Genomic DNA, 13,250 nt, shown 5'->3' on the forward strand with positions numbered 1-13,250 from the left:
TTCATAGCGGAATCTATATTAAGAGCTTAAAACACAACAGTAAATGTCATTTGAAATCAAGTGTTGTACTAGGACAAAGAGCTAATATCCCAAATAATCAAACAATCCTTACATGTCAGTAAGAAAATAACTAATCCAATGCTTTTTTCTTTAATGAGCAAAGGCTAGGTATCTAAGAACAAGCAAGTCACAGAAGGATGCAATAATGAATAAAGATATGAAAAGATGTTCAACCTCACTAACAATGAAAAATAAAGAACCCCTACCAACTGTTTTTCAGATTGGCAAAGTGAAATGATTGACACTAACAGAGTGTAGAGTGTAGGAAAATAGGCCCTCTCATACATAATAGGTGGGTCTATAAATTGGTACAATGATTTAGAAGGCAATATTGAAACATCTATTAGCATTTTAAATGTGTATACCATTTGATCCCACTTTTCCACTGCTAGAAATTTACTACTACAGGAAAAAGAAGGTCCCCAAGTACACAAAGATATATGAGCAAGGATGTGGATGACAACATCATTTGTTAAGTAAAAAACCAAAAACAACCAAAGTATAAGAAATTGGTTGAATCAATTAATGATATTTCCAGATAACAAAATGCTATATAGCCCTTACAAAGAACACAGAAAGACGTCCAAGATACACTTTAGGTAAAAACAAAAACAAAAACAAAAACAAAAACAACTTGCAAAGCAATGTGGGTCTGATCCCATTTTTATCACAAGAAAAGTTTTAAAATACATTAAACACAATATGCCTATTATATTATGCAAAAAAATTTGTGAGAATCTACAACAAACTTAACAGTGATTTGATTATTGTTCTAGTTTGCTAATGTTGCCAGAATGCAAAATACCAGAAATGGAGTGGCTTTTATAAACGGGGTTTATTTGGTTACACAGTTACAGTCTTAAGGCCATAAAGCATCCAAGGTAACACATCAGCAATCGGGTACCTTCACTGGAGGATGGCCAGTAATGTCTGGAAAACCTCTGTTAGCTGGGAAGGCATGTGGCTGGCGTCTGCTCCAAAGTTCTGGTTTCAAAATGGTTTTCTCCCAGGACGTTCCTCTCTAGGCTGCAGTTCCTCAAAAATGTTACTCTTAGTTGCACTTAGGGTATTTGTCCTCTCTTAGCTTCTCCGGAGCAAGAGTCTGCTTCCAATGGCCTTCTTCAAAATGTCTCTCATCTGCAGCTCTTGTGCTTTCTTCAAAGTGTCCCTCTTGGCTGTAGCTCTTCTTGAAAAGGTCACTCTCAGCTGCACTGAGTTCCTTCTGTTTGTCAGCTCATTTTTATGGCTCCACTGATCAAGGCACACCCTGAATGGGTGGGGCCATGCCTCCGTGGAAATTATCTCATCAGAGTTATCACCTACAGTTGGGTGGGGCACATCTCCATGGAAACACTCAAAGAATTCCAATCTAATCTGCCCCACAAGATTGCATCAAAGGATATGGCTTTTTCTGGGGGACACAATACATTCAAACCAGCACAATTATGAATAAACTATTGCTTTCTATATTAAGCATTTATGAGTGTTTAAAGTCTTTATGATATATTTTTGTTTTGAGTAAACCCAATATATATTTAAAAACAGCAACAAATATACTACAAAGTTTGAAAGAGTAACCCTTTTTAATGAACCAAATAAATGATTTAGGAAGGTTAAAATAAGGATTCACACAGACCAAGGGCCAAGTCATCTCCCTCATATCCACTTTTTACTCTACCAAAACATCTACAAAAGCAGAAATGATATATAGAAAGTAGAAAAAAAAGATGCTGATGTGTTTTAAACTAGAGTGTAATTCAACAAATAGTGCACGTTCAGGCCAAAAGCTTTCCCAGAATGGGTCTCTTTCATTAGTGTTGAACAGGGTAGTACCATGTTGGGAGAACTGAACCTAATTCAGGGGACAGGGGATCAAAGGATCCTCTGTCATCAATGTCTTGCTTGGACTCCCAAAGTTGGGGTATTCACAGGTTTGCACGAAACCATAGATGGCCTGAGAACCATGCCCAATGGAAGAGCAGATCCAGGTTTTGTGGGATCTATAGCTCATTTAATTTTGATTTGTTGTTGATGTCCTGTCCTGATGCCAGATGATTCAGCACAGTAGTCTGTAGGAATATTACTGGAAGCCATTGCTACATCAGGACAATCAGCAGTAACTGAACTGCCTACAGAAGGGACTGTAAACAACATTGTCTTAGTTTACCAAGTCTGCTATAACAAAATACCACAAACCAGTTGGCATAAACAACAGAAATTCTTTGGCTCACAGTTTGGAGGCTAGAAGTCCAAAATCAAGGTCTTAGCAGGCCATGCCTTCTTCGAAGTCTGTAGCATTCTGGTAGTGGCTTGTTGGCAGTCAGTCTCTGCCTCTTTCACACAATGATCTGCCTCATTCTATCTCCTCCTGTGGCTTGTACTTCTGTGTCCAAATTTCCTTTGCTTATCAGGAGTCCAGGCATACCAGATTAATGCTCACCCTCATTCTGTTTGGCCTCATATTAATAGGTCTTCAAAGGTCCTATTCACAAATGAGTTCACACCGACAGGACCAGGGGTTAGGAATTGAACATGTCTTTGTGGGGACCATGATTCAACTTATCACAAACGTAAATATATTCCTCTAACTCAAATGTGTCCCCAACTCAACTTCTCCTTAGCTGGATCCAAAGATGTGCACAGACACTCCAGTGCCACCTGGTACAAAAGAAAGTAAGAAGGTAAAGAGGCCGTGGTCTTAACCAATAGTGGTTAAAAAAAAAATTCTGCAAATTTTACAATGACCTTGTAAACCTTGCTAGTGTTTGCACAAGTGAGGGGCCCTGAGGCTCAATAGCCATCACTAGGGACAGCAGAGCCCCAGGCCGCCTCTATTTGCATTATTTTGCTATGGATCCACAATGATGACAAGCATGAATCCCTCCTAGGGAAGCTTAGTATACATGACACATTGTATCATGCAGTAATACCTCATCCTTTGGGAAATGTCTGACTTCTTTCCCCACAAACACAGGATAGTACCTGAATATCATAGAATCTGCAACCCAGATCCACCCTGTAGAATTTGGGCATACGTTAAAATACCTCAGATAGTCCTTACTTCAGGCACCAAGCACCATCTAAGCAGTCTTGAATAGCCAAAGGGACCTGATGCCTCCCAGAGTTTCCTGCTATTTCCTTTATTTCATGACAACCTGATCTTAGGGGGGCAAATCATATGAAATTATTCACACTGAGGACTAAATAATAACATTCAAAGTGTTTTGCTTCCCCCATTGAAGGTAAAGGACAAATCCCTCACCATACGCTACACGGGTAACTGCCATCCCTGCTGCATTGTGAGGTGGATATGCTCACCACCTGATGGCCAGGAGAGCAGCAAGGCCCATGGTCAACGGAACAGCAACTGGAGTCCTCTGGGCATCAGCAATCCTCCCCTCTTCTACGGAGACTCACCAAACATTGGCTCACTCCCATTGGTGTCACCCATAATAGCAGCAAGTAGCATCCAAAAGCACCAGAAAGGAAAAACATGATCTATAATACATATACACATTGCATACATGTGTTGTTACCTTATGATTGGGGCCTCCAAATTTTTTGTGAGGCATCACTTTTTATATCTTTGCAGCCTCCATTCACTCCTGAGCTAGGCACTGGAGACAGAATATTTTAACAGGCTAGACATGGATCCTGCCTTTAGGGAATTTAAGAGTCTAGTGGAAAAGACCAATGATTAAATTTGCAAATATATGGGCAAGTGAAGGATGTTTACTGGCAGAGGTATGTCACATAAACATGGGGAATCAGGCAGATGGGCATTCCAGAAGAAGTGATATCTAAGTTGAGACTCTAAAGTATAAGTAGACATTAGCCAAGGGAAAGAGGCTTGATTGGTAGAGGTGGAGGCTCAGGCAGGTGGAACAGCTTGAGGAAAGGCCTGGAGGAAACACGCCAGGAACAGCAAAAAGGTCAATATGGTCAGAGTCTAGAGTGGATGTGGTGGGGGGGGGGGACAAGGGGTGGTGAATAGTGAGAGAGGTTTACGGGGAATGGGGTGTCTGATCATGAAGGCCATACAACTCACGTTGAGGAGCCTGGGCTTTCTCCTAAGGGCCCAAGGTAGCCTATGAAAAATTTTAGAGTGACACTATCAAATTTACATTTTAGAAAGATCCCTCTGGCTATAGCATAGAGAATATATTGGAGACGTAATTGGAGAACTAAGATTGGATGAGAAAGGAGGGAGATGCTGCATGAGAGGAGATAATAAGCTCAGTTTTAAACTAATTGATTTTGAAGTATTTGTGGAACATTCAAGTGGAGGTATCCAGTGCTTAATGAGAGACACAGGCCTGGAGCATGACATAAAGATCAGTATTGGGAAGCTAGCTTTGGAGGTCACCAGCATATACATGATTATTGAAGCCAAGGGAAAGAAAGAGATTGTTTGTAAGCTGGGGAGAGAGGGGTATGCGTGGGGAGGAACACATGAAGACTACATGAAGGAAAGAAAACAGGAAAGAATCCTGAGGACACTTAACACTGAAGGAACAGGCAAAAAGCATGTGAAGTCCCTAGGTGAGCATTTGGAGACAGCAGTGAAGAGAAGAGGGAGTATTATCATTCTAGGGCTTCAGTCTTCCCAAGGAGTACCTGTTGGCAGGTGGTATCAACAATCAACTTGGAGTTCTACCAGGTAATGCTTAAGACCTATCATTAGATCTCAGTCTAACTGATAGGAGAACCCTGTCTTACAATGTAAACTCCAAAGCTGGGTATATTACACAGCTTAGAAAAGAATAGCTACAAATGCTTTCCTATTTACCCTTCCATGTCATAAAATAAATGTGCCTAGGCTTTTCAGATCTTACAGAGAGGGTAATGAGTCCTCTGAAGGAGAGCTAGGATTGCTGCCAGGAAAAACATTAGGCTGTTTTGGGTCCCTACGCAGATTGGCATTTCCCTCTCCAGATTAGAATCACACAAATTTGTAGGAAGGGTTTAATGTTATTTCAGAACTTTCCCTTAATATAAGCCAAGAAATTTTCTAATTCCATGGACTAAATATCATAACCCCTGGTTCCTTGGTAGAGTTCTGCTATTTTTTAGATCTTTAAACATGTGATAAATGTAAATCAGAAATGACTGGTCTTTGCACAATGTCATAAACAGCATCTTCTTTTATAATCCCGAAGACACAAACTGAAAAAGCAATATCCCAAACTTCTGTGTCAACATTAATTGTATTTCTTAAACTAGGTTCTCTGATTTTCTTAAATTCTTGCAATGTGAGAGAGTGGAGGGAATGTAGATCTGAAGTTTGAGAACTGTGTCTAAATCTAGTGCCATCAGTCACTAGCTGTGTGATTTTGGATTATTTGTTCCATGACTTCGAGGCTCAGTTTTCTAACCTTAAAATAGGAATAACAATATTGGAAGAATTGGAAGTAGCATTTATTGAACTGTTACCAGGTATTAGAGACTGCTATAAGCACTTTACATGGATTAACTCATTTAATCCTCAAAAGCCTATTACTGTGGCACTGAGAGGTTAAGTGACTTATCTAAGGTCATGCCACTAGTAAGAGATGGGGTCAGGATTTGAACTCAGCAGTCCAGAGAACTTGCTCTTCAGCATTATGCTATACTGTTTTTCCAAATACACGTGGTCTAATGTGGTGTTTGATACATAGTAGGTACTGTACTTGATAAATGATAGTAATTAATAATAATAAATACCTTTTGATTCAATGGGGAAAGAAAGACAAGTTCTATGGTGCTCTTTCACCAACTCTGATTCAAATCATTATCTAAAAATATTTGTGTTAAAAAATGTCCAGAACAACATAGTAAAAGAAACACTCTGGCTTGCAGTAATTCTAGAAATGGACCAGAGTTTAGGGAAGTACGAAAAATAGATTTCTTCCGGAATAAAATTCTAATAAGGAATTATCCCTCTACTTTAAAAGCACTTCTTTCTATTGTCTCTGGGGAGGCAGGCTAATAGCTGAAAAAACATTTATGGGCAGTGTTGACAGGAAGCGGGCAATGCGCCGATGCCAATATGCCAGTGAAGCATATTTCTTCCATAAGTCCTGGCCATCAAAGCAAACCCAATAGCCATTATTGAAGGGAAAGCCATTAATGTCCAACTAGCAGATGTTTCTCCAAAAAAGCAATGCATGAGAAACATTCAGAGAGGAACTTCAAGGTGGGCGAGGCCTACACAGAGGCACATGAAAAGTGCTGGACAAACCCCACCCTTACCATACCCAAACAACTCCTATACCAAGGAATCCAGTCACTGTGGCTAAATTCCAACGTTAGCATTTAAAGGCTTTTAAATATTCACAACACCCAATACAAAACACTCAAAAAAATGCATGATAGGTGGAAGGAACAAACATACATCCATGAACTTTAATTAACTACAACCTCTGCAGAGACTAGTTGATAATTACAGGAGAGAAAGGTCCTTCAAAATCTAGAAAGAAGTTAGGGACCTAAGAAGTGGGAGAGCCAAAAGAAAGCTGATGTAAATTAAAAAAGGTCAAAGAGAAAACCTGGGACTGATACTTGTGATGTTATCAAGAAGTAATTGAAACAAGTTGACCAGTTTCTATCAAGTTCAAAATCTAACGAGGGTGGAGTACACGTTTATCACTGAATAAGTTTAAATTTTTAAGTCAGTACTTTGAGAAGGTTCCTTTTCTCCTAGGTTCCTGCAAGAATTCATATAGTGTCACCGGGAAAATGGCAGCATCTGAATTATACCGTGGTGGGAAAACTGAATCAATCTCAAAGACACACATACTTCAACTCCTATCCATTAATTTGAGGTGACAGAAATTATTGACAAAACCTAACAACTGTATTGGAAATGAATGGTCTTTAGGGCCTGATTCTACTTCCCTAAGAATATAGATAATTTTAGAAAAAGTTAATAACTCCCCCCTTTATTTTTGTCTACAAAATAAGGATGTCAACTTTAAAGAACTGATGTGAGAATTAATTGAGATAAATAGTGTAAAGAGCCTGGCACATAGTAGTAATTCAACCTATCCTTGCCTGTAAGTTCTTGGTTGCTGGTACCCTGGTGTATAATGATTACTGCACAAAAACCTCATCTGCTGAAGTAAATGGTTAGCTAGTATGTTATCAAGATGCTTTGCAATGCTAAATCATACTTGGACTTTCCTAGAAGTTACTTGACTTGAACAAAAGCTTACTGCTGCCTACATATTTCCTAATATTCACAAATTTCCTAGTATTCACTGCTTATTGTGAATCTGGGTCTATTGAGTTGGTAAATAAATTACTTATTACTTACTATTTCTTAGACAGAAAATCCTTCCAACCATATACATAGTACTTGTTCTGAGGCACTATAGGGCCAGCCACAGGCAATTGGAAAAGATAGGTTTATTTCCACCTGTAAAAGTTGCTTATAACTTAAGAAACTATATACTTGCCTTTTCTGCCCATCACGGGCCCAAGAGGGCTTTTGTAGCTAAAGGACTAAAGAAAGCATCTGACACTTCTGAGACATGAGCTTTTATTATAGGGCTTACTTACAGGGTGGGAAAGTCGAGCCACGGTGCCCTGAAATCAGTAGCTTCTCTGAATAGATTCAGGAGCTGCTCTGAATGGCGGCCAGTTCAGAGCACAACATGGAACTAGTCCTTGCTTTGGGGGGCTGAATAAGCTGCTTATAAGGGCTCGACATTACAGTGGGTATGAGAGCATAAGGCAAGGAGCAGGGGTCGTGCAATGTAGGGAGGGGTTGATTGTAATCAACAGGGAGGAGGGGAGGATTATAGAGACGACAGTATCTCGGAGTCTCAGGGAGGAGGTAGTTTCTGGTATAGATTACAGTTAGCATCTGATATTACAAGGAGAATAGGTCAAACCTCAGCTGTCCTGGGTCAAGCAAAATGCTGTGTGCAGTTCTCAAGACACTTGGGGGCCAGGGGCTCCCACACTGCCTAACCTCCATTTTTTTTGCACACGAAGATTATTTTGCTCTACCTGGCTTTTCTCTTGGCACTTGTGTCTAAATCCTAAGAAAAATAACACTGTCAAGAATGCAAACAGGCAAGAAAATGCATAACTCAGTCTGCAGAGATAAAACCTGTAGTGTCTATTTTCCATCTACCTGACTTCCTTTCAGGTTAATTTCCCTACTTCTGAAGCCAGCATGTATGTAGAGACTATTTGTACACTATTGTCCCATTCTTGGTCTTTTAAATTACAGAGAACAATTAAAAGTAGAGCTTTTAAACCAGCATATACTGGTGTTCCAAAAAAAAAAAAAAAAAAAAAAAAAAAAAAAAAAAAAAAAAGTGATTGCCCAATACTAAACTACACAGCAGCTTACATTGTGTGATCAAAGGGGAGAAAATGGCATTAAAAGGAACCTGCACACAATGTGCATGTTTTAACTAATGGGGTTGTTTTTCTGTATAAAGTATGGTCTATTTGGTATGTAGCAGGTACATGTAATTACATTCAACTATTCACAGATGCTGACTCCCATGCAAATATTTTCTGAGTATAGGGCTACTTTTCTTCTCAGGGTCTCAGTACCTAGACCTGATTACTCAACTCTTTCTACAGTATAGGGTCCTTTAGAAATGGCTTCTACCCTAAGAAGGCTTGAAAACACAGGAGGCCCCCTGTTCAGTGGAAATCCAGAGCTGCTGCTTCACAAATGCTGCACCAAGTGCAGTTTCAGTTTTTTGTTTCGGCTCACTTCTGACTTGAAAAACTTCTGGGACTTTAATAGACAGTACCATTAAAAGGGACATTAGAAATCTAGCCCAATGCACTGATTTTACAAATGCACATAACTAAAAGCCAAAAGGTAAGACTTACCCAGTCATATACCCATTCAATGTTGAAACACAGTTTGAAACACAGCACTTAGGTTTTGTGAGTATAATTTACTGCAATGTTTCTTTTAAAGAGAATTAGAGTGATGTATCTAATCAATGGTGTTTATTTTTAAGAGTTGGGTACTTTTGACATTTATATTGTCACAGTGACCATTTCTAATAATTCATTATCTTTATCTGATCATTCCTTTATGCAACAATTGATCCCTAATTTCAGTGACCTTGTGAAATTCATATTCAAAAGAATGTACATTCATTTTAGCAGTACACACAATGAGAAGTGTACTAGTTTGCTATTGCTGCCTTAACCAATTAACACAAATTTAGTGGCTTAAAATGACATATACATATTATCATATAGTTCCATAGGACAGAAGTCTGACATGGATCTCACTAGGCTAAAATCAAAGTGTCAGCAGGGTTACCATTCCTTTCTGTGGGCTCTAGAGGAGAATTGATTTCCTTGTCTTTTCCAGCTTCTTTAGGCAGCTCTTTCTTCAACCATTTTGTCCTTTGGATTTTATATGTCATACCTTTTTTTTTTTCCTTTCTCTTTTACCCTTTTAGTTATGCTTACTAATACTCATTTCTATATTCTTCTCTAAACCTCTCTTTTGTCTTTTCCTATCAGCTTGTAGCATTCCCTTTCGTATTTCTTGAGGAGCAGATCTCTTGTCCACAAACTCTCTCAGTGTATGTTTATCAGTAAATGTTTCAAACTATCCCTCATATTTGAAGGACAGTTTTGTTGGATATAGAATTCTTGGTTGGCAGTTTTTCTCTTTCAGTATCTTAAGTATATCATACTACTGCCTTCTCATCTCCAAGGTTAATGCTGAGAAATCTGTATTTAGGCTTATCAAGCTTCCCTTATATATGATGGATTGTTTTTCTCTTGCTGCTTTCAGAATTCTCTCTGCCTTTGATATTTGACAATCTGATGAGTAAGTGTCTTGGAGTAGGTCTATTTGGATCTATTCTGTTTGGGGTATGCTGTGCTTCTTGGACCTGTAGTTCTATGTCTCTCATAAACAGTTGGGAAATTTTCAATGATTTTTTCCTCCATTATTCTTTCTGCCCCCTTTCCCTTCTCTTCCCCTTCTGGGACACCCATAACAGGTATATTCATGTGTTTCATGTTGCCATTCAATTCCCTGAGACCTTGCTCATATTTTTCCATTCTTTTCCCTATCACTTCTTTTGTGTGAAGAATTTCAGATATCCTCTCCTCTAGTTTACTAATCATTTCTCTGCCTCTTCAAATCTGTTGTTGTATGTCTCCATTGTGTTTTTCATTTCTTCTATTGTGCCTTTCATTCTCCTAAGTTGTCATTTTTTTTTTTTTTTTTTTGAAAGCTTCTGAGTTCTTTATGGTCACCCAGTGTCTTCTTTATATCCTTCAGCTCTTTTTCCAGATTTCCCTTCAACTTGTTGATTTAGAAAATTTGCAAATTTGCTTGAACATCTTTCATTAGTTGTTCTAACTCCTGTATCTCATCTGAACTTTTAGTTTGTCACTTTGACTGGGCCGTGTCTTTTTGCTTCCTAGTACAACTTATGATTTTTTGCTGGTTTCTAGGCATCTGATTTTCCTGATTAGTTTGTCCTAGAGGTCATTTTCCCTCTTTTGCCTAGGGTTTTCTTGTTGGTTGTATTTGTTCTCTGTTGACATTTGGTTCTGCTTATTCTAGACCTCTAGTATAGCTTCTGTTTAATCAGACTTTTTCAGCTCTTATTTTTCTGATTCTTTGCTCTGTCTATACGGAAGTTTTTTGATACTGCCCTTTTTTTGTGCAGTTGTTTCATCCCCAGGAAAAAGCTTTCTCTTCCCTCTTCCTCCTCAGGAAATACTGATCTGTTATTTGTTTTGTTAATTGCCTCTCTATATTTTTAACACTCTGTTCTTTACTAGCAACTTTTACCTGGAGGTCCAGCTCTAGGAGGAGGGCCCCTCCAGATGGGATTGACCATAGTGAGGTTTTCCCCGACAAGACAGGCCCAGGACTCATGAAGGGGGTGTAATCAGTATCAAGTTTCCTTGGGGATGAGTCCCAGCAGGGTGCCAGTCTTCCCTGTGAAGCCTCTTAACTCTGTGCTTTTTCTGTTCTGCCCAGAATATGGCACTTGTTAGCCTGCTGTTCCCCACAGTTGTGGCACTATGCCTTTAATTCTCAGCAGACCCCTTTCCTGCAAGGGGCATGGTTGAGATAGAAGCTGAGGCCGAAGGCAGGCTTGAACTGTTTCTGCTTTCCAGTTCCTGGGGTCTGGATTCTTTAAATAACAGTCACTGTCTGTGCTGGGCTTTGCCACTCCCTCCTTTTGGGGGAAGGGGTGGGGAGGAGCTGATTCTCAACCCCCTGTTCCCTGCAGGTTGGAAAAATTACCAGACTCTCAAGCAACCCCCCTTTCACCCCTGCCAGGAATGTGTTTGAGGAAGGCTGGGCTCCACCTTTTGAGGGTTGAAATGGTTGCTGATATCCCAGCCCCTATGGCCTAAATTCTCTGAATGAGAGCTGTCACTTGTGCTGGGTTCTGCCCCCTGCCCCTTTTCCTGTGGAAGATGTGCCCTTTAGGGAACTATATCCTCCACCTGATTAGGTATTTTGTCTGTCAATCTGCCCTACTACCTCCCTTTCCTGGGGCAGGGCTGAAAACAGTGTCTACTGCTTTCTTAAAAAAAAATAAAAAATAAAAGAAAATCTGTTTCTCAGAACCGGTCTCCAATCCCCAGAGCTCCTGGTTTATTCTTGTTTGCATTGTAGCTATAACTGCTTGGAGCTGGTATTCAGCAGTCCGAATTTCTTAATCAAATCCACAGTTGGAGCATGGTTAAACTCCTCTTCCCTTGCTCCTAGTACAAAGAGCTTCTTTTCCCACTGGGGAGAGGCTCCAAGTCAGCCTGCAGTGCCAGTGGAGGAAGGGCACCAGCCTCCACAGCATGGAAGAATTTACTTACAGTTCTGTGCTGCAATGTGTCAGTCTCAGCTCTTCCTGGCTGTTGTACAATGTACATCTGGTCTCTGAAGTCCCCCAAACCTCTATAGGCCACTCTTATTTCTTGACTTGCGGCCCCCTTTCTCCACCTTCAAAGACAGCAATGGCCACATCCATCTGACTCTTCTTTCGTATCACATCTATTTCGGAAAGGCCCTCTACTTTTAGATTATGTGATTAGATTGGGTCCACCTAGATAATTCAGGATAATCTCCCCATCTCAAGGTCAGTATCCTTAATCACATCATGATGATCCTTTTGCCATGTACGGTAAAATATTAAAAAATTCTAGAGATTAGGGCATGGACACCTTTGTGGACCATTACTCTGCCTACCACAAGCAAAAAGAGCAAGGCATGCACTTTCTCATTGCCCATCCTCTCAAAATATGCTTTTATAATATGTATTATACACAGAGAAAGTATGTGATGAAGAATGAAGCACAAATGAACTGTTGTACTGATTTAAACTCAGTAGACATCATGATATGCAGATTATTCCAACAGTCTGCTATGTAAGGTGGAATCCAACCTTGTTTCACTAGATACTCCAGTTTTCATTATCCCTCTCCTGGCACCATTTCTCTTCAGTAAAAAGGGATAGATTTTTCAATTCTAAGCTCGAAATTTATAAGAAATAAATATTTCAAATGTTATATAACAACCATTTGCTGAAGAGATGCTAACTCTAAGTTTCCTACTTCAAAACATTTTGAAGTTTAAAGATAATTTGATATTTATTAAAAAAATAATTGTGTAGGGTATTTGTTTAGTTACATTAAAACTTAAAATCCGGCTATTCAAAAAGCTCTTATTCAATTAGTCAAAGAAGGGAAAAACCCATTCTTACATAGCACAGGGATAGCTAGACACCATGAGTAGTCCTAAAGTACAATGCACCTTTAGTGACTACATTTTCTAAACCAAAAAATATGGCACATACTCTAAATAAGAGGCTTTTTTGATTCTTTTTTTCATCCATATAAAAAGTCTTATAAAAATGTGTGGAAAACATAGAAGCACAATTATTGTACCTGTATATGATCTGCAGATGCATCTTTGTAAAGTAAAAAACAAAAGCAAAACAAAACCTGTCCTGCAAATTGGGGGTCAGTTTATAACCAGCAGCTGAGTGCTATCCCTTATGATGAGCAAGATATGGGAGCCTGAGATTTCCAAATTGGGAGAAAGGATGACAAGGGTCACCTTTGACAAAAGAAGTTTCCACATTTTTCAATGAGCAAAACTGAAATGGATCTGCAAGCCACACTGACTCAAATATGCTTCATTTTTATGTTCTTATGTAATTTCCCCAAAGCAAATATCACACTTTCTATGG

This window comes from Choloepus didactylus, chromosome 13, assembly GCF_015220235.1.
Source record: "Choloepus didactylus isolate mChoDid1 chromosome 13, mChoDid1.pri, whole genome shotgun sequence".
Lineage (NCBI taxonomy): Eukaryota > Metazoa > Chordata > Mammalia > Pilosa > Megalonychidae > Choloepus > Choloepus didactylus.